The sequence below is a fragment of the Lissotriton vulgaris genome, chromosome 1_1 (genome assembly GCF_964263255.1).
Source record: "Lissotriton vulgaris chromosome 1_1, aLisVul1.2, whole genome shotgun sequence".
In the NCBI taxonomy this organism is placed as follows: Eukaryota; Metazoa; Chordata; class Amphibia; order Caudata; family Salamandridae; genus Lissotriton; species Lissotriton vulgaris.
The window spans coordinates 901,792,426-901,813,984 of NC_141685.1; the positions used below are offsets into that span (position 1 = coordinate 901,792,426).

Here is a 21,559-nt window from a genome sequence, read left to right on the forward strand (position 1 = left end):
TACCTCACACGAGTCTTCGAACGACCTTTAACTGGCGTCGAGTTGATAAGTGCCCCCGTCAAGTCAAGGGAAATTGGTAGTAGTTGCACTTGAGTACGCCTCAGTGCTGTCGCCCCTCCAAGTGGGGGGGGTATGTCTGGTTAGGGATCTTGACACCGGTTACGACCTTGCCGTTGGCCCTTAAACGTTAGGATGTACAATTTCAATATTTCAAGTAAATGTTTTGTAGGATGTTAGTTCGGCTAGGAGAACCTCTGTATTAGAGAATCTGTTAAGGTTAGCCAAACATCGCAATGTGGTATGAAATTGTACATTAATGTTTAAAATGTTTTTAATTTTTTGTTTTAATAAATACGGCCGGGAGGGTCACTCCCTCCCACTACCAAAAACTTCAAGAACTGTTTCCGGTTTCCCTCCTTTGGGGATTGTGTTGAGAGGGGGTGGCGGGTATCTCAGCCATACACACACATACACACAACCACATAACCACACACAACCCCACACAACCACACACAACCCCACACACAACCACACACACGCACAACCACACACACACACACACACAAACCACACACACAACCACACACACAATCACAACCACACAACCAACTACACACACACAACCACACACACACAACCGCACACACAACCACACACACACACAACCACACACACAACCATACACAGCCACACAACCACACCCATGACCACACACAACCACACACACAACCACACACACATAAACACATACAACCACACAACCACACACAATCCCGCAACCACACACACACACAACCACGCACACACAATCACACAAACACAACCACACCCAACTACACACACAACCACACCCAACCACACACACAACCACACACACAACGGCAAACACAACACACACACCTGCATACACAACCACACACACAACCACACACACAGCGACAAACACAACCACACACACCACCACACACACCACCACCAACACAACCACAAACACAACCACACACACAACCACACTCAACCACACACACAACTACAAGCACACACTCAACCACACACACACAACCACACACACACCACAACCACACACACAACCACACACACACAATCACACACAATCACACACACAACCATCCAACCACACACAACCACACACAACCACACACACAAACACACACAGCCACACACACACACAAGCACACACACAACCACACAACCACACAACCATAACCACACACACAACCACACACACACAACCACACACACACACACAAGCACACACAACCCCACACACACAACCACAAGCAAACACACAACCACACAACCACACACACAACCACAAACACAACACACACAACCATAACCACACACACAACCATAACCACACACACAACCCCAAACACACAAGCACACACACAACCACACACACATAACAGCACACACATAAACACACACAACCACACACACCACCATATACACACAACCACACACCCACACACACAACAACACACACAACCACAACAACGCACACAACACACACACCCACACACACAACAACAAACACAACCACACACACAACCACAAACACAACTCACAGAACCACACACACAACCACACACACAACCACACATACACAACCACACACACAACCACACACACAATCACACACACACAACCACACACACAACTACACACACACAACCACACACAAAACCACACATACAACCACATACACAACCACACATACAACCACACACACAACCACATACACACAACTACACACACACAACCACACACACAACCACAAACACACACAACCACACACACAACCACACGCACAAACACACAACCACACACACAACCATACAACCACACCCAACTACACACAACCACACACACAACCACACACAACCACACACACACAACCACACCTACAACCACACAACCACACACACAACCACAAACACACACAACCACATACACAGGCAACCACACACAACGACACACAACTACAAACATAACACGCACAACCACAACCACACACACAACAACAACCACACACAACCACACAAACAACAATAACCACACACAACCACACACAGAACCACACAGACAACCACACACACAACCACACACATACAACCACACACACAACCACATACACAACCACACATACAACCACACACACAACCACACACACACATACACACACACACAACCACACACATACACACAACCACATAACCACACACAACCCCACACAACCCCACACACAACCACACACACACGCACAACCACACACACACACAAACCACACAAGTAACCACACACACAATCACAACCACACAACCACACACACAACTACACACACACAACCACACACACACAACCACACACACAACCATACACAGCCACACAACCACACCCATGACCACACACAACCACACACACATAAACACATACAACCACACAACCACACACAATCCCGCAACAACACACACACACAACCACACACACACAACCACACACACACAATCACACAAACACAACCACACCCAACTACACACACAACCACACCCAACCACACACACAACCACACACAACCCCAAACACAACACACACAACTGCATACACAACCACACACACAACCACACACACAGCGACACACACAACCACACACACCACACACACACCACCACACACACCACCACCAACACAACCACAAACACAACCACACACACAACCACACTCAACCACACACACATAACTACAAGCACACACACAACCACACACACACAATCACACACAACCACAAACACAACCATCCAACCACACCCAACCACACACACAAACACACACAGCCACACACACACAAGCACACACACAACCACACAAACACACAACCATAACCACACACACAACCACACACACACAACCACACACACACACACACACAAGCACACACAACCCCACACACACAACCACAAGCACACACACAACCACACAACCACACACACAACCACAAACACAACACACACAACCATAACCACACACACAACCATAACCACACACACAACCCCAAACACACAAGCACACACACAACCACACATACAATCACAACCACACACATAACAGCACACACATAAACACACACACCCACACACACCACCATATACACACAACCACACACACACACACACACACAACAACACACACAACCACAACAACGCACACAACACACACAACCACACACACAACGATAAACACAACCACACACACAACCACAAACACAACACACACAACCACACACACAACCACAACCACACACACAACCACACATACACAACCACACACACAACCACACCACACAATCACACACACACACAACCACACACACAACTACACACACACACAACCACACACAAAACCACACATACAACCACATACACAACCACACATACAACCACACACACACACAACCACACACACACACACAACCACCCACACATACAACCACAAACACACACAACCACATACACAACCACATGCACAAACACACAACCACACAAACAACCACACACAACCCCACCCAGCTACACACAACCACACACAACAACACCCACAACCACACACACAACCACACACGCCACCACAAACACACACAACCACATACACACGCAACCACACACAACCACACACAACTACAAACACAACACACACAACCACACACATCCACACACACAACCATACACAACCACACAAACAACCCTAACCACACACATAACCACACACAACCACACACACAACCACACACACACAACCACACACACACAACCACATACACAACCACACATACAACCACACACACACAAACACAACCACAAACACAACACCACACACACACACAACCACACACACACACACCACACACACAACCATAAATACAACCACACAACCACGCACACACAACCAGTGCATACTTTCAACAGGGCACAGACACCATCAGTCATCAGTGCCTGCTTTCACAGGGCACAAACACCACCAGCCATCAGTGCACGCTTTCACCAGGCACAAACACCACCAGCCTGTAGTGCATGATTCCACCAGGCACACACCTCCAGATGTCAGTGCACGTTTTCTCCAGGCAGACACACACCACCAGCCATCGGTGCACGCTTTCACCAGGCACACACACACCACCAGCCGTCAGTGCATGCTTTCACCAGGCACACACACACCACCAGCCGTCAGTGCATGCTTTCACCAGGCACACACCACCAGCCGTCAGGGCACACTTTCACCAGGCACACACACCACCAGCCGTCAGTGCACGCTTCCACCAGGCACACACTCCACCAGCCGGCAGTACACACTTCCACCAGGCACACACTCCACCAGTCATCAGTGCACAATTTCTGCAAACACACACACCACCAGCCATCAGTGAACACATCAATTGTTAACACATCCACAATTAACTATTGTAGCAATCGCAGTATGCGCACTTTACTTGTAAATATATTCATCTAAAACGCAGCAAGCCACTATTGCTACAAAAATAAATACACATTTTTTTGGCCTACAATTTATAGACTTTTGTTGCAATTGGTGTTGCAATATTTAGCAATGCCAATAGCTCAAACTTAATGCGAGACCTATTGAATTGCAAAGGCTTGTTCACAATTAGCACGGAGCCCAAGTGGTCACCCGTTCCAGCCTTTCGCTTTAACAAATCGGTTTCTTGCTGGAAGGTATGCGTCTCGATCGCCTTTATATTCTTGGACTTTATCACTTTGAGAATGCATGCCTAGCATGTCACGTTGCTTACACTGATTAATTTGGACATTTGTCTGACTCTTTATCTCTGTTTTTAGTTTTTAAATTATCCATACATGTGCACACTCCCTTCATTGCCTTTATTTTCATCAGGCTTTTGATATTGTTCGCTGGGAACGTGGTGTTGCCTCTTTGAGTTCTTTTCTCTCCCTGTGGGGTCTCTCCCACATTGGCAGTTTTTTTCAATAATTGCTGATATTAGCATGCATCCTTGGTTTGTTTCGCCTTAGGCTCCTCTTATGGCCTTTTATGCTATTGTAATAACACATTATGTTGCACGTATTGTGACATTAATTTCCTTGGTTACAGACTCCCCTGACGAATGGCTATTGTTTAAAGCCCGAAATGCATTGGAATTAACATTTATCTACGCAAGAAATTTGAATTTTTGCCTTCTGTTCAATAAATACAATTAATGAGCTGCTGGCAGAGTTTGCTTTCCACTTTTTGAAGAATGGACTATTGCAAAAATGGACCACTGAAAGAGTTATAACCTGCACACCTAAATTTTACCAATTAAACCATTTTAAACATGTTATCCAATGGTGCTTCCTTGTGTCCCTGACCAGTTCCTGTCAGGCAGATAATTCACAATCAGTTGAGACAAAAGAGTGTCACAAAATTACAAGGAGCACTTTTCACACGCCTCAATTTCAGCGATTTAAAATAAATTTTAGGCTAAATATATCATGTAAATGACAAACAATACAAATGAAGTCAATTCCCCATTTTCTACAGAAACGTATCGCAACTGAATATTCAAAAACACTCATCAGTAGGCTTGAACTGTCTTATACATTCTTCCAATCTAATTTGTTATTATACACACACACACAAACACACACACACACACATATATATATATATATATATATATATATATATATATATATATATATATATATGTAAAACAAAGCGCTCAGCATTGAAGTAGCACTCCGCAGCAGTAAGGTTTCAACACCTTTAATATTGCTTGTGAAGGTGAATTCTCATCCGTCATTTCAATCCTTTTCCCAACGCGTTTCAGAGCATGGCGCTCATTCTTCAAGGGTATGGAAGCTTCTGATACAAGTCTCACGTTTTTTCACAGCTTTTATTTTGCTTTGCTTGGTAGCGTGCATTGTGGGACTTGTATTATGTAGATGACCCCCAGTGGGTGCTTCAGTATCGCTTCCCAATTATCAGGTTAAACAGTGATTTATCTCGCCCTCACTGTCATGTTAAGGCCCCCAGTGGGCCCCCGGCGTGTCAAAGTCACTTTCACTAGTTGTTAGCGCTGCTGCGCCATCTCGCATTGGAAGGTTCTCCTGCAGACGGCCCCTTTCTCCCCACGGCTTCTTCCTCTTTAACCAGGGTGGTGCATCTTCCACGACGTAGCTATCGTGTGAAATATTTGTAAAACAAAGCGCTCAGCATTGAAGTAGCACTCCGCAGCAGTAAGGTTTCAACACCTTTAATATTGCTTGTGAAGGTGAATTCTCATCCGTCATTTCAATCCTTTTCCCAACGCGTTTCAGAGCATGGCGCTCTTTCTTCAAGGGTATGGAAGCTTCTGATACAAGTCTCATGTTTTTTCACAGCTTTTATTTAGATTTGCTTGGTAGCGTGCATTGTGGGACTTGTATTATGTAGATGACCCCCAGTGGGTGCTTCAGTATCGCTTCCCAATCCCCAGTGGGTGCGCTGTCATTGTCCAATAAAACACTCATAATTCCCAGTGGTAAGAACACAGTCAAAGTGGGGACCTGCCCCGCTTCTCAGCTGCCATTTGAGCTGGAACCTGGCATCACCCTGCAATGTTACCAGTCCTGTTTCCTCCCGACATCTGCAACAAAAGTATAGCGCTGACGCGGGCCCCGCACCAGCAGGTGAGCCTCTCCTCTCGGCCGGGACAGCCAAATTACATCCACAAGAACAGGAACCCAAGTGAAGAGAGGCTTCTGGAGACTTTAAAATAAGCTCGTAGGTTTAATGAACAGCTTGCCAGCAGAGTCACCACAATGAGCATGCTTCAATAACTACTTCATACGCTGTACGCGTTTCGAGAAAGAATCTCTTCATCAGCAGCATTTGTTCGTGGCAAAAATGAGAGCGCTGCATTGGTCGCACTCTTAAATGAACATCACCTGCCCTGATGGGTGTGGCCACCCCCGTGGCCCTCTGGGTGATGTAGTGCGTACCCTTCAATCCCCAGTGGGTGTGCTGTCATTGTCCAATAAAACATTCATAATTCCCAGTGGTAAGAACACAGTCAAAGTGGAATTTCAATGGTTTTATGTCAGTAAAATTTCCAGCTTACAATAACTGGTGTGAAACCTATGGTTTTTTCAGTGAATTTAATAGGTTTTTTAAATGCTAATTCCTAACTATAACTGGTGTGAAACCTATGGTTTTTTCAGTGAATTTCATAGTTTTTTAAATGTTTATTCCTAACACTCTGGGACATTCTGTCATTGGGCTGATATTTGGGCTACATTTGTTTTTTTTTGTCTCTGGTGGCCATCTTTGGGCTACATTGGGCTACATTGGGCTACATTTGGGCTCTAACATATATATAGCCCAATGTAGCCTAATATATATTTTTTAAAGTTAATTTTCGTAAAAACCACTGGAGGATATATCTTGAGACATAGCAAAGGCACGGATGTATGACGGTACCACGCGTACTTTGACAACGCGTACCGTTACAACGCTACTTTTACCACGCAAGTCGTTACAACGACTTGCGTGGAGGGGCCCTGGATTGTAAATTATTTAATTTACTATTCCAACTCCAGTCCCCGTGGACTCTAGGGAAAGGAGTTGGATAGTAAATTAAAGTATTTACTATCCTGGAGCGCCCCCCAGCGCATTTCGTTGTAACGACCTGCGTGGTAAAAGTAGCGTTCTAACGGTACCGCGTTGTAAAATATGCGTGGTAACCGTTGCATACCCAAAGGCACATCGGGCTACCAGTCCCTACAATTTTGCCAAGTTTGGTGGAAATCCATTCAGCCGTTCGGGCCAAAAGTGAGTTCGACCGCCCTATGAAAATTAACATGGAGAAAACACGTTTTGGGACCCCCCTTTTATCTCGGCCCCCGCTTGATGAATCCCCCCCCACATTTTCAGGGAAGGAGCGGAGCGGAGCGGGCCACCTAATTTGAGAAATTCGCGAAGATTCGTCCACCGGCACAAAAGTTATTCCCAATAGAATGTTGCGGATTTCCTATGGAAAGTAGGTCCTAACTATAACTACCTAGGTAATATATATATATATATATATATATATATATATATATATATATATATATATATATATATATATATATATATATATATATATATATATATATATATATATATATGTGTGTGTGTGTGTGTGTGTGTGTGTGTAGTTATTTACATTCGTTTTCTGGAGGGTAACCTTTGGAGAACCGAAGTACCAAAATAAATATAAATAAAAAAAAAAACAATATGTTAAAGAAATGAAAAATACATTGTAATACGCTATATTTTACAAATGCATTAAGTGTACTGACGAGTGTTTTATAATTTTTCCATCTTTAAATATTCATCACAAGGTCTATAGAGTAGCATGGTATTACCTACAAATTACCGCACTACAAACAAATGTGCTGTTCTAGAGACTGCTACCAAAACATACAGAACATTTAAAATAAAAGTTTTACCTATTACCACCTAAATAAAGTGGTCCTAGGTAGTGAAGACAAATAAAAACCAAATACTTAACAATATCCAAGACCCTAACCCAGAATGTAGCAAAACACATACCGCATAACACATTAAAACCGGAAAAAAAATACATAGCTGCCTTTTACCTTTACTAAACACGGCCATTAGCCAATCACATAGCGACTTCTGTTATGCATGTACCGCTGTATACCGGTATACCATTGCTATTCCAATGCACGGTATCACACTGTAGAACACTGTGCACTATTTCACTGTGTACCAATCCACTGCATGCCACTGCAGTGTACGCTATGCTACTGTAAATCACTACAGTGCACTTCTCTCCAGTTTACTCCACTGTACACTGCTACAGTGTACACGGTACACTCTATGCTATTCCACTGTTCCCTACTATACTGTACATCACTCCACTCTACCCCATTGCACTGCATGCTGTATCGCTGCACTACACTCCAGTGCAATCAACTACACTCCACACCAGTTCACTCTACAATATTCAAGTGTATGCCACTACAGTGTACCTTACTATATGCCACTCCACCATAGACAATTCAACTGTACAACACTCCAGTCTTCACTACTCTTCTGTATGTTACTGCTCTGTACGCCAATCAACTCTACACTATTTCTCTGTACGTAACTCTACTGTACAATACTACACTCTATGCTATCCCACTCTATACCAATCCACTGTATGCCTATTTGGATCACTGAAATAATATCGAGGGACAAAATATCGACTTGCCAAAATATCGTGGACAAAATATCGACAGCCAAAATATCGAGTTTGTATCTACAAACAGGTAAGTACAAAAATATCGAGTACAAAATATAGTTTACAATAATATAGATGTAAAAAATATCGACTTTATTAAAAACAGTGTTAAATTAAATTAATATTAAATTTTAATTACTAAAATATACTTAAAAATACTTAAATTAAATTATAATAATTAAATAATAAATGAAAATAATAAAAATAATTTTTTACAATCTTATTTGTTAAAACATATATATATAGTAACATACTATAATTAATTAAGATACTATTATATTACCGTACAATACCAGAAGTGTAAAAAATACTATTCCCACTCCAAAGAGTATCGACGGTCACATTATCGATTAGCAAAAATATCGTTTAAAAACTGAAAACTGACCCTGAACCCTAAAATATACCCCTTTACCCAAAAACCCAAAACTGACCCTGAACCCTAAAAATACCCCTTTACCCAAAAACTAAAAACTGACCCTGAACCCTAAAAATACACCTTTACCCAAAAACCCAAAACTGACCCTGAACCCTAAAAATACCCCTTTACCCTAAAACTGAAAACTGACCCTGAACCCTAAAAATGCCCCTTTACCCAGAAACTGAAAACTGACCCTGAACCCTAAAAATGCCCCTTTACCCAGAAACTGAAAACTGACCCTGAACCCTAAAAATACCCCTTTACCCAAAAACTGAAAACTGACCCTGAACCCTAAAAATGCCCCTTTACCCAAAAACTAAAAACTGACCCTGAACCCTAAAAATACCCCTTTACCCTAAAACTGAAAACTGACCCAAAACCCTAAAAATGCCCCTTTACCCAAAAACTGAAAACTGACCCTGAACCCTAAAAATACTCCTTTACCCAAAATGTATCAATAATATTTAATTACCAAATAATTATTAATTAACAATAACAATAAAGTAAATATATTAGCACATTAGCTGTAATTATTTTAATAATTAAAATTCTTTTTTCCCAATTAATTACTTAACAATAACACAAAATTATATATATTAAAATGTACTCTAATTAATGTAATCAACTAATTACAATTAATTAATTACCAATTTATTACTAATACAAAATATGTACAAAATTATATTAATTAATTAACTAATTATTATTAATTAATTATCAATTAATTATTAATTATAAATATTTACAAACATATATTAATTAATTAATTATTATTAAATTACTTCCCACCCTATTCCCCTATAAACCCACAACCCGCTACAGAATTACATTACGCAATTATTATAAAAACAAAATTCATTTAATAAAATATTTTATAACATTAATACACACTTTTCACACATATTATTACATAAAAATACACTATAAAATATTATATAATATTAAAAATTCGATATTTTTGCTATCTATATTTTATACAGTTGATATTACTTCACTTACCTAAAAAACGATATTTTTGTAGTCGATATTATGTCCAGTCGATATTTTGTCCAGTCTATATTTAAAACTCGATATTATGTCCAGTCGATATTTTGGAGTCGATATTTTGTCTGTGCACCGCCTATTTACTATACACCATTTCTTTTACGCCACTTAATGGTATTCCACTCTAATGTGTGGCACTCTAGTCTGCACTATCACTTCTGTACACACCACTCCAGTATACTACAATCAAGTTACACTATTACAATAGTTATAATGTTACACTGTATAACAGTACATTATATACCACTCCCCTATATGCCACCACACTGGACATCGCTACACTCTACCATACTACACTCTCTGCTATTCTCCTGTAGAACACTACACTCAAAGCCATTCTAGTCTATGCCACTCCACTATATGCCATTGCAGTGTTCGTCACTAGACTGTTTGCCACTAAACTCACAATTATTCTACTCTACACCACTCTACACTACTTCACTATATGCCACTTCAATGTACATTACTCCTCTCTGCATCACTACACTCTACGCTATTCCACTATATGCCACTCCACTCTACCCCACTCCACAGTACGCTATTCCATTATACACCACTACAGTCTGCATCACTACACTGTACCTTGCTCCACTCAACAAAAGTCCACTCTACGGAATTACACTATATAACACTCCACTCTAGGCCATTCAAATGTGTGCCGCTCCACTCGACGCCATTCCAGTCTAAGCTAATCTACTGTACACCTCTACACTGTACCTCACTTCACTGTATGCTACTCTGCTGTACACCATTGTACTCAATACTATTCCACTCTATGCAGTAAACTGTACACCACTCCTCTCCATTCTACCCCACTCACTGTATGTTAGTGCTCTGTACAACCCTCCAGTGTATGCAACTACACTCAACACAAGTCTACTGTACGCTATTCAACTTTATGCCACTACACTGTACCTCACTCCACTATACTCCACTCCACTCTACATTATTTGACAGTATGCCAGTACAACCTATGCTAATCCACTCTACCTCACTCCATTCTATGTTATTTCACTGTACGTCACTCCACTCTGCGCCACATTGTTGTACACCACTCCACTTTATGCTACACCTTTGTATGCCGCTGCATTGTACAATGCTCCAGACTATGCTATTCCACTGTACACGACTACACTGTTGTGTTACTCGTGAATTTATTTTCAAGGTGGCCAATTGTGAAGGTTGTTGAGGAAATTAACACTTCCACTGTACTCTAATTTCTGGATGAGATCTTTATATCGGAGGGGATACCCAATTCCATTCTGAGTGATAAAGGAGTACTATTCACATTGAATGCTACCAAGGATGATTTTGGGAAGGTAGGAGTAACTCATAGGAACACGGCATTGTACAATCCCAATGGGAATTGAGTTGTTGAAAGGTTTAACAGAGTAATTAAATGTGTCATTCAGTTAGCTTGTTGTAACAAGCTTCATTGGGAAGTACAATTACACAAGGCTATTTGTGCGTACTGAGTGACAAGGAATGGGTGCACTGGGTTGTTTCCCTTAGTGATAATGAGAGAAAGGAAACCTAGATCCAAAAGTAATCCTGTTTGGTTATGCGATTTTGGAGTTCAACACTGGTTTTTGGAGTCTGTTAGGAGTAAATTGATATATCGATAGAATAAAGTAAAAGAATATTATAATGCAAAGCCTGGTGTGAGGCCAGTCAGTATTGCTGTGGGAGATTGGGTTCACATTAAGAAGCCTTGCAGAGTAAAACAAAAGGTGAAAGTCAATTTCTTGAGCCTGAGGAGGTGGTGGCAACACATCAATGTCAGAGGGGGAAGGTTTGGAATAGCAGTGTAGCTGTGGGCTCTAAGGAGTTGTGGGAAGGAAACCCCACATCAAGTTTTATTGAAGATTGGCAAGGTTTGGATTCAGATTCTGATATGAGGGTGAATGAAGAGAATGCATGTGGAGATGGTTTGAGTGGAGAGATGGTTGCTGATGGAAGTGGAGGTATGATGGAAAACCAGGTGGATGATAATGTCCCAGAAATAAGTAGTGCGTTGTTAGGTGAGAAGGTTATGGATGGTATTAGAAGTAAGAGTGTTGGTGAGGAAGCACAGGAGGAATTACCTAGAAATGCTATAGAGGGCAAAATGTTGAGGCAGAGGAGACCACCGAAATGGCTGGATGATTATGTACATGAAGGTATATGTGCTTAAAGCTCTAAATAAGGGTATACTGAATTGTTAACATTGTTTCTTTGATTTTTGTTGTTGTTTTGTTCATTTTGTGCCATTGTTTCTTTTTTTTATTTTGTTAGGAAGGGGATGTGTTGCATTCCTTCTTGCTATAGTTGATAGGTAATAGGGGTAATATGTATTAAAATGTAAGGCCTGTTGGAGCACTGTACTTGGAGGTGTATGGATGTGTTCATCGGGGCTCCAGACAATAAAGTATTGTGCATACAACCAAGTTGTCCTGTGTACTTAACATACATTGTATGCAATTCCAGTCTAGACTATTCCGCTGTATGCAATAGTACTGTACGACACTCCACTTTATGTTAGCCCACTCTATAACACTCCACTTTATGCCATTTTGCTTAATGATATTCCTTTGTACGCCATCCCACTGTACACCACTCCAGTCTGTGCCACAGTACTGTACCCCATTCTACTCTACTCCACTCCACTCTACACCTTTTCAGTATACCCTATTTCACTATGCGTTATCCTTGTTTTTAAGTTCTCTCTTCTTGTATAAAAGAAGTGTAAACCACTGACATTTTCCAGTGATGGTCCCCAGCGCACTAGTGATTCACATATATTGTCATCATTTAATCATTGTTTCATTGTTAAATGTGACATAGTTGGCAGTTAATGAACAGTGGACTGCCAATGTGCTTAAAATTACGAAACTCTGTAGCATATTATTTAGTATACAAGATGGCTCAGTGAGCTAAATTCTTATTGCTGATGAATCAGTCATCAAAAGGTCATGAGTTTGCATCCCAGCAAGCCAGGTTCAGTACTCGATATGCAATAAATCAGATGATAGTTACATTTGAGTTTGTATTGGACATACAGTTCACTGCCCATTCTGCATCATGGCGCACCTTTAAATAGTATCCCTGAGTGTAGAGCAGGACAGTGCACCCCATTACAACAAATGCTCTGTTCCTTGTGCAGACACTGTCCTGCACCTGCACAGAGAACAGCAAATTCGTGAAAGGCAGACTCTTTCAAGTCACAGGTTCTTCCTTTCACTGCATGCAGGAACCCAACTTGCAATTCAAATGGGCTAGAAATCCCAGTGTGGGCGGGTCTAGTGAGCAAGTGCACTTAGCTGTGGAGGTAAGCTGGAGGAATCCCCGAGATCCTCATTCCCCTTCCAAAGGGTGTCTTTAATTCTGCATGGGTGTAAAGGAATTCTTCATTGAGCCACACCCCCAAGCAAATAATGAGACACTCCCTTGAGATCATGTCATTACTAAGGGCTTGAATACGATTCTGAAGGTCCAAGTACCATCAGACTTATGGTGGCACGATGGTGGTGGTCCAGCCACTGCCTCTCAAGCGGTCCGACCGACTCATTACAACTTGGGCAGTTGGACCACCCTGGAACCGTCTCCAGGGAACTGTTTCTCCCTGGAGGTGGAGTTCAGGGGCCCCAATATGCATAGCGGAACCGCCGTGGTCCACCCAAGCATATTACGAATTTGCTCTTCTCCAGGGTTTAAATGTTGGCTCCTCCCCTTGGAGGAGAGGAAACAAAAGCGGCCCTACAGGGCCCCCTGTGCCTCCTCTGCTTGTGCATGCACACATGTGGGCATAACATGTGGCCCCCTTGTGCATGCACAAAATTTCATGAACGCCATGGACCTTCAAGTACTTTCTGTGTAGGAATCTTGTGAGGCGTTCCCATTGCAGCGCCTTTTTCAAAGGCACCACCGCCTTTAAAAGAGGCACCACCCTGGGGCCGCAACACTGCCCACCCACCGGACTACAAATAACAATCTGGTAGGCGGAGGCGAGTCTCGGCGTTGCGGGGGCCCGGCAGTGGAGTACCACCCACCCCCCACTGCTGAAACTCGTAATGGGTCCCTAAATGTGTACCAGAGTTATATTACACAAGAGGCCGCAAGAGTCCGTAGCCACTATTGTGATACCAAAGACCCTGGGAGCACAAAAAGTGGGCACACATGCTGCTGCATCCCCAGAGCACTTCCTATAATACCGCCACTGATATTTAGAGTGCTTAGAAATGGTATCGGCTGTCATATAAAAATACTATTAGTGTTACTGCTTAGTCTAAAATCCAGTCTAGGGTCTTATATTATGATAAATATAGAGCTATTAAACTTTTATTGACAAATCTGTATTTCCTATTTTCTGACAGTACAAATGGTTAAACTTGGGCTTTATCACAAATCCATGGACTGGCCATAGCTTGAATATGCTACTGTAAATCTTTTAGGGGAACCCCCCTGCTGCTACCTAGCTGCTTCTGTGTATGTGTCTGCATTCCACTATAACGTTTCTAAAGTTAAACATGTTCGTCAAGAGGTGATGGGCAGGGCGGGTGACAGCCTTTACTCCGAGGTTTTTAATTTGTAGTACATTTTCCACAAATTGTTGGGATCGTGAAGACTATTGGCACGCAAGTCTTTACATCGCAAGATGAAAACTCATATTTGAGGATAATTAAAAAAGGGGACTGGGGGGGGGGGGTCTCCCCCCACAAATATAACATGTTCAATTACTAACAAATGTGTAAACGACAAATGGAATAAACAAGCATTTACAATGCAATAGGTCTCGCAGTGACATTATTTTGAGTAAATGGCCTTGTAAATGGCATTGTTTTTTATATTGTTTATGTTTTGTAAAATTGCATTAAAATGATGGTAATGTAAAATGCAAATAGTGTTACAATTTGTAATTCCAGTGATGGTCGAGTCCGTTCTGGGGAAGGGGGCGCTTCGCTAGGTGAACAAAAAGCCTCATGTGATTTCTCTTCAAAGGGGAGAGGGTGAGACCTAAAAAGGAGAGGGAACAAGGGAGCGAGGACTTAGAATCAAAGTGATTGGGTTGATCTGTTTAGAATGTGTGGGGAGTTACTGTTAACATATAGTTTAGTGTGAGGGACATAGTGAGTACCCCAGGAACAGACTAGTAAATGCTGCCAGTGGGGCTGGGAAGAAGCAGGTAGTGTGCTACATTGTAGTGGTATGTAGATAGTGCTTGGTATCCTTGATCGGGGTTTGCAGTGGTTTATCGAAGGATATCTGGTGAAGAGAAGGGCCTCCGTGTCATAGTCTAAATTTCAAGTCTGGAGGTGGCACCTCTCTGTCGCTCAATATTTCTCTCATCTCGCATACACCCTAAACCACACACAACCTCCCACACGCTGAACACAATGCACGCACCAAACTGCACATGAGCGCCACCAGCCACACACTCTAAACACAACTCTCCCACACTCTGAACAATACACAAACACACCAAACAGCGCCAGTGCACCAGACGCACACTCACACGCTAAATCGCACATAACCTCCCACATGCTGAACCACAACACATATCAAACCCTCCAAAGCACAACAAATATACACTATTCCTTAGATAAACCCACACAAACTGGACTCCAAAAACTCACACACCAGCCACACACGCCAAACCACATGCATCAAGACAAACTCACAGCGTCCATAAACTCCAAACCACGCACATATGTATAGACACCAGACTACAAAAGACATACACATATGAATCTACACAGAAGGCACACAGAGGCAAGCACACTAATGCTGACAAAGGCTCGCAAGGCGGAAGAACACATACCCAGACAAGGTATACAGATAAAAGCCCACGCATCCCCAGCACACATTTGCGATCACACACCATCATTACCCAGTAGATACATGCATGTGTACACAAGCAGGCCGACGGAAACACACAGACCGAGATGCACATTTGCGTACAGAAGGTACATGGGTGAAGTCTGAATTGGAGAGACAGCTCCTTCCTCTGTACATCTGATAAGACTGTTTCTCTCTCTCTCAGATTTTTGTAATTTCCTCTTTTTTACACGCACCTACAAACACGTATTCCTCACCCTATCTTTTTTACCCACACACAGACTTGATCATTCCTTCAACTTTCTTACACACACACACACACACACACTTTGCTTGCCTCACTCCTCACCTGTCAGTTGCTCCTGTGTTTCCCCCTCCCTTCTGGTTCTTTCTGGCTCTCCTCCTTGCCAATGCAAAAACCCACCTCCCTGCACCCCTCTGGTCACGGCCTTTCCCTTTCAGCTTTTTGTGTAAATATCAGACTCCCTGAAGCTACTGTCCTTGGTGATGGGAATTCACCTCCTCTGCCTGGTCATTGTCTGTCTACAAGGCTGGACAGTGTTGGAACACGTTAAGCTTCGCTCTGAGAGGCGGTTAGGCACAAGTAATTCCTTGTTAGAAAGATGTCCCTGATGAGACTTGAGCAGAGGCTGCGACGTCATGTTTCGGTGCCCCTGAAAGGCTGCCAGTAGAAGCGTGGAGTGATTCATGTGAAGCCGATGCCCCTTAAAGTCAAAGGGTTGGGGTAGAGATGGTCTTCGAATCGGAGAATAGTGCGAGAGCAGAGTCAACCACATGTCGGGTTGTTGTTTTCTTTGAAAGGCCGGTTGGGCTGGAGCAAGGACAGTTCCGTGGCAGATTGCTAGTCTGCAAAGGCATTGGCCAGCACACTTTCCCTCTTTCCCCACAGGGTGATGGTCACATTAGTCTGACCTATGACTAAAATATACTGAAAAAACCTAGAATTGCTCCATAAAAACAGGACTCGCTCTGAAATATTCAGCCAGGGACAGGATTGATTACACATACTCTACTATGATTGGCTTAAAGACACATAGTACTTCCTGGCAGGCACACCCAGATAAGGATATCCCTAAAGTACACATGGGGAGCACCGATAGTAATATACAGACTGAGCTGAATAAAGTACGCAGAGAGGGCTCTGAATGAAGTACACAGACATGGCTCATTCAAACACTCACATTGGGCTAGGACAGTAGTATATTATTCTGACTGGAGTACGAAGATAGGGCCCGATTCACAGAATGAACTTAAGACTCAATACTAAACTTACTACTATTTTGGTATTCACAGAATCCACTTACTACTTTTGGCATTCACAAAATGCACTTACTACTTTTGGCATTCACAGAAGTTAGGATTTTGTCTTAAGTTTGTCTTAAGACAGACATAAGACAGACTTAAGACAAACTTAAGACAGACTTAAGACAGACTTAAGACCAAATCCTAACTTCTGTGAATACCAAAAGTAGTAAGTTCATTCTGTGAATACCAAAAGTAGTAAGTTTAGGATTGAGTCTTAAGTTCATTCTGTGAATCGGGCCCATACTCTTTAAATAAAGTATTTCATTGACTTGGCTGTGAATAAAGAACACTGGCGGTGCTTTGAGCTAAGAATTCCGTATATTTTGTTTTTTTTATAGTATCACAGGTGTCTACAGTGACAGTTTAGGTAAAGGGTAGGGCTTGGCCCAAAAGTACAGCGCCCCAATACAAGGGGGGGTTTCATGCAAGGGCTCCCCGCAGCAGCGTAGCCCAGTGGGGGTGGTTGGCAGACCTGGGGCGTGTCCCTGCTTTAATACAGACCCCGCGCATCGGTGGCACGCTCGTGGAGAGAGATAGGCAGATAAGTGGAGAATGGAAGAAAGGGTTTATACAATGGGGGCCGTCGCAGCAGCAGATGGAAAATCCAACGGGGGCGATAAAAGACAAAGACGGGATGGGATGGGGATGAGAGAAGATGTGTCAGGGAGGGGTAGACTCTGAGAGATGACAGGGAGCCACATCGTCTGAGTGTTTTTACAGAGAGGTGAGAGGAGAAATGCAAGAGAGAGGAGTGACATAAGGGAAATGCAGACATACGTGATCTATAACATGCTAGAGAGAGAGAGAGAGAGAGGGCGGTGAGCTCAGAGAACGGTTGTGAAGAGAATGCCGCGCTGCCGGCCAGAAACCAGGCAGCCTCCGAGACATTAACCTCAGGACTTAGTCAAACAAAAAAAATGTTTTCGCGATCTGTATTGTAAACAAGCAGGCGGGGAGGGAAACTGAAAGCGTGCGGCACAATAGCTACTCATGCACACACGCTGACATACTGAGCATGCGTGCTGCCAAACTTGCCTGGGACATGGGCGGGGATGGAGCGCGCAGCAGTGTCGGGGCTCCTGTGAGCTGATGGAGCCCCGCGTGTTGCAGCCTGCGTGAAGGAACGCACCCCGCAGAGAGAAGTCCACAGAAGCCCACCCCGCCCGGTAAGTGGGGCATGCTTTATGTGTGGAGCGCACGTGACTGTTTTAAAAAATGCAATTGCAAGAGGCTGACTTGCCTCGGAAGCGGGACAGGAGACGTGGACACCGTGTGGCTCTACATACGGGTGCACCTGCTCAAATCGCTCTGCGGGTGCCCATCTCCTGTCCCACTTCCGAGGCAAGTCCACAACAATAGAGCTCGCTGGGGACAGCGCTTCGCGCTGCGTACGCCAGACTCGACCTAAAAATGTATTAGGAATTAATGTATACGTTTTCAGCAATAGGTGGCAGTGTTACACTGTGAGAGATTTTTTCAGAGGCAGTAAGCGTGGTAGAAGTATGCGTGGAAGTGCAATGAGTGGGGAAGGTGCTTGTAATGTGAATGAATGTAAATGCGTGGTAGTGGTATGCATTGTGAAATGTGTGATGTAAAGACGTGCGTGGTGAATGAAGTTGTGGTAATGTCATACAACTGCAGTTCATCATGACAGATCCTATCAAAATTAACAGCCTGCAATATGCCAAGCAGAGGTCCACTCGGATAAACAGAAGTAGAGCTAGGGTGACTAGGCGTTCCGGTTTTCCCTGGACAGTCCTGGTTTATGGAGCAGTGTCCTGGTGTCCCGATACTTTGCTGCAAATTAAAGAAATGTCCCTGTTTTTGCGTAGTGCCCGGGTTAAACAGATAAATGTCCCGTTTTTTAAATAGTGTCTTACTCGGTGAGCCTGCTTTACTTCTTACAGGTGCTGAGACAGGTCTATATTGGGCTCTCCATTTTTGCCCTCACGGAGGAAAAAAAAGCTCACTGCTGCAGCAGTACCACCCTTCACTGTTTTTACGGACACCCGTTATAGTTCTTTCACAGTCTGTCTCTTCTGAAGACGTTGAAATAGCGTTGATCTATTTTTGAATTACACCAAAACAATCCAGTTCTAGGAAGTATGAGTTGGAAACAGTTTTTGAAACTGTTGCATCTGGAATGCATCTATGACACGTGACCAATGTTTTACAGACTGAAAGAAAGGTGCCGCCTCATTATGTATGTCCTTGGCTTCAAACTAACTCGTGAAACCTCCTCCATGCTAACTTACTTTATTTTCTAGGTATAGGTCTCTACCGAATTCAAATACATTATTTTGAAGGACTATCCTGAGGCACTCAAAAAAACTCTTGGGTGCTTCATTCAAATGTTGTGTAAAAGCCTCCACTGCACTGATAGCTGCCTCTTGGGGAATAGTACTGCAGAGCACCTCTATGCCTAGAGTGACCATAATCTCTCTGTTCTCATTTTAAACCAGACCTTCTATTCTAGATATCATGTGTCTGGCATCTCTAATGTGTGATTTAATATTGGGTACAAGCGGACGCTGAAAAGAGTCAACACATTTTGATAGGGGCTCTGTCACTGAGCTTATTGTGGTCACAATGGGTCTTAATGAGGGAATCTTGGTGATTCCTATGCATCTTTGGAATGCCATAGAAGCATGCCATTTTAGGGTTATTTGTATTAAGGATTCGTATTCTTTAGTCCATTTAACATCACATTCAGTGCCTTTTTTATTTAAGGTTCTGGATCTTCCTCTAAGCTCTCATAGTGGGATCAATAGTTTTTGTGTAATATTCAGTGTTCATTAACATAAATTTCATTTTCTTAACATATACATAAGTGCCCATTAGCACAATCCCCCTCCTTTGTCACTGCTTTTTACTGTGATATTTGTGTTACACGACAAAGGGAGATATGTACAAGAAAATGTTGTAGCACGATGTAATGCCTAATTTGGCAACGGCGTGCTCCTACATTTTCAAAACGCAGTAATGCTCCATATTTACAAAAATACGGGACACCCCTGCGTTTCCCCTAGCGCTGGTGCTAAAAAAAGCTGCCTGGCGCCAGCGCAGGCACCCTTGTGCCATGCTTCAAGGATGTCTTTGGTGCAGGGGCACTTCTTTATGTGCAGGGAGGCACACCTTCCTGCATATAAACAATCTTTAATGGTGATTTGGCGTTTTTATATGTGCTTGAAAGATCAAAATACGAAAAGAAATTATTAATTTCTCCTCGTATCGTTATACGAAGTCCAGGTTTTACATGCCTTAGTTTTAGCCGCTGTTCCAGCCTTGTAAATCTGGGGCAGCATCAAAAAGCAATGGGTGTTTGCCGTGGAACGGCCACATCAACACTCATTACCCGCACTTTTGCCATAGCGCACAACAGAAAGGGCCATATTTACAAGGTAGTGCTAAGCCACGTTAAGTGGCCTAACACCACCTTGTAAATATGGGGTATGGATTAACACCACGGAGCATAAGAAAAAGTGACGCTCTGGTGGCATTAGAGGCCTATAAGTATGCCCCAAAACTTCCAAAGCTGCCTGTTCTAGTGTCTCAAGATTAGCAATAGGTTTGGGAATACATTTGGTCGCTTCCTTGAGTCTATTCAACACTACTCTTTCAAATGCAGCCACTTCCGGACCCAGTGTTCCAAG

The 21,559-nt window shown here is 43.0% G+C and overlaps 1 protein-coding gene across 3 annotated transcripts in view; it reads right to left on the bottom strand.

The window, feature by feature from the left end:
• Window positions 1-21,559, bottom strand: part of LOC147748145 (complement C3-like) — a 1,551,795-nt gene that overhangs the window by 922,489 nt on the left and 607,747 nt on the right. The gene's annotated exons all lie outside the window — the stretch shown is intronic.